This window comes from Bos mutus, chromosome 10, assembly GCF_027580195.1.
Source record: "Bos mutus isolate GX-2022 chromosome 10, NWIPB_WYAK_1.1, whole genome shotgun sequence".
NCBI classification, from domain to species: Eukaryota; Metazoa; Chordata; class Mammalia; order Artiodactyla; family Bovidae; genus Bos; species Bos mutus.
In genome coordinates this window covers 81632046-81634014 of record NC_091626.1, presented here as the reverse complement: position 1 = coordinate 81634014, position 1969 = coordinate 81632046, and the positions used below count along the sequence as shown (strand labels likewise).

Sequence of the window (1969 nt, the reverse complement as noted above, 5' to 3'; positions counted from 1 at the left end):
AGTAATGTTATTTCTCAGGAGAACAGCACTTTTGATCTCAGAAGAGTATACATAAATATTTTACAGACGCAGCATAGTTTAAACAGGCACATCATTCATCAAAGCATAAAAAGGGCAACAGGAAAAAAGTACTGCATTGTAGAATATGATATTCAAATGTGGGTGAAAATTCAAGGCAGCTGATGGCCACAGTGGGCGAGTCAAGGGATGTGGTCTGGGTATGGAGGTGTTTTTTCATCTAGAGGAGTTCTCTCCATGACCTCAATGACTCAGTACTGGTGAGCAAGCCAATTCCCAAAGGCCAATGATACTTTAGGTACCAGAATGTTTCATTTTCAACTGTGGTCCAAAGAGAGGGTTGAGTTGGGCCTGAATTGCAATCAGCCAAAAGAGATAGCAGCAAACGGAACAAGTCACCAACATAGTGACAACAACTCCCTGCTTGGGATCCTTAGGGATGAACCAGAGCATCTGGAAAGCTAATGATGCCCCAGAACACATTCATCATGGTAAGAGACACAGTGAGGCCAGTATATGCCATGGTTGCTGTGGAAGGTGCCAGCCCTGCCAAGTTACCTCACTTTAATCCCATCCTGAATTGATGCTTTTGAACTGTGGTGTTAGGGAAGACTCTTGAGAGTCCCTTGGGCTGCAAGGAGAACAAGCCAGTAAATTCTACAGGAAATCAACCTTGAATATTTACTGGGAGGACTGACGCTGAAGCTGAAGCTCCAATATTTTGGACACCTGATGTGAAGAGCCAACTCATTGGAAAAGACCCTGGTGCTGAGAAAGATGGAAGGCAAAAGGAGAAGGGGACAGCAGAAGATGAGATGGTTAGATAGCATCACTGGACATGAGTTTGAGCAATGGGGACCAGCACTGGAGCAGGAGATAGAGCAGGAGCCGCATGTGTGTCGGAGGGCACGCTGGGTAGGTCCTGGCAGGCTGGTCAGAATACTAGGCAGTTATCAATTTGGTGTCTCTGCACTGGGACTGAAAACAAGAGTCTTTGTTCTGACTCTTTTTAAAAAAACATTTCTTTACTCAATTATTTAGCTGCACTGGATCTTAGTTGCTGCACTCAGGACCTTCGATCTTCATAGCAGCATGCAGAATCTTTGAACATTGCAAGCTCAGAGTCTTAGCTACTGGATCACTAGGGAAGACTTTGTTCTCACTCTTCAATAGTGGAAACTCAGTTTCTTAGCAGGGGACCAAGTCCCACTGGTTTTCAAACCAGCTAAAGGGGTTCATCCTCTTAATGTCAGACCCCAGTGCTGGGGTGTCTAATATGATTCATTCTGTCACTCCTCTGAGAGGATCTTCAAGTTTGTGATATTTCCTTCCTATTCTGTGTCACTTACAGGTCTTGATGAGATTTGGTGCTGAAAGCTCAGCTTCTGTCTACACCAGTACCAAATCAAATCTCAGAGACAGTTTTGGTTGCCTTTTGGATAGCTTTATTACTTTGCCAGGCAGAGTGGAACACAGCTCCTGGCTTGAGAAACTATGTGTCCCCACCCAGGAGGAGTTGATGAAGAGTTTTATAACAACAGTCCCCAAGGATGGGATTGCTGACAAGCTTAGGGGGTGTGCAGGTCTCAGGTGGTTGGATCTTTTAATCCTGATGAGTTTCTCCTGTCTTCAGGTGGTTTCTTGGCTGCTCCTCCCTCTTGATTAGCAATCTGCCCTTTGGAACTCAGGGAAGGTCATGGAGGCCATGGAGTCTTGCCTATGAGAAATGGAAGACAAAGAGGCCTCTACATGGTCCCACTTGGTTTCAGATTGCATTTCCTCCTTCTACCAGACTCCATGCAGTCCTTTCTTTACAGCTTTGGTTGTAGAAGAACTGTTCTGCTAGTCTTCAAGTCATTTGCAGCAAAAGTTCCTCTCTACGTAGTTGTAGGTCTGATGTGTTCTAGTGGGAAGGTAAGTTTGTGGTCTTCCTATTTCACCATCTTGATCC

General features: G+C 45.0%; 1 pseudogene; it reads right to left on the bottom strand.

The window, feature by feature from the left end:
* Nucleotides 1-238: 238 nt before the first annotated feature.
* LOC102274025 (V-type proton ATPase subunit e 1 pseudogene) lies at nt 239-541 on the bottom strand (annotated as a pseudogene).
* Between the last annotated feature and the right edge of the window lie 1428 nt (nt 542-1969).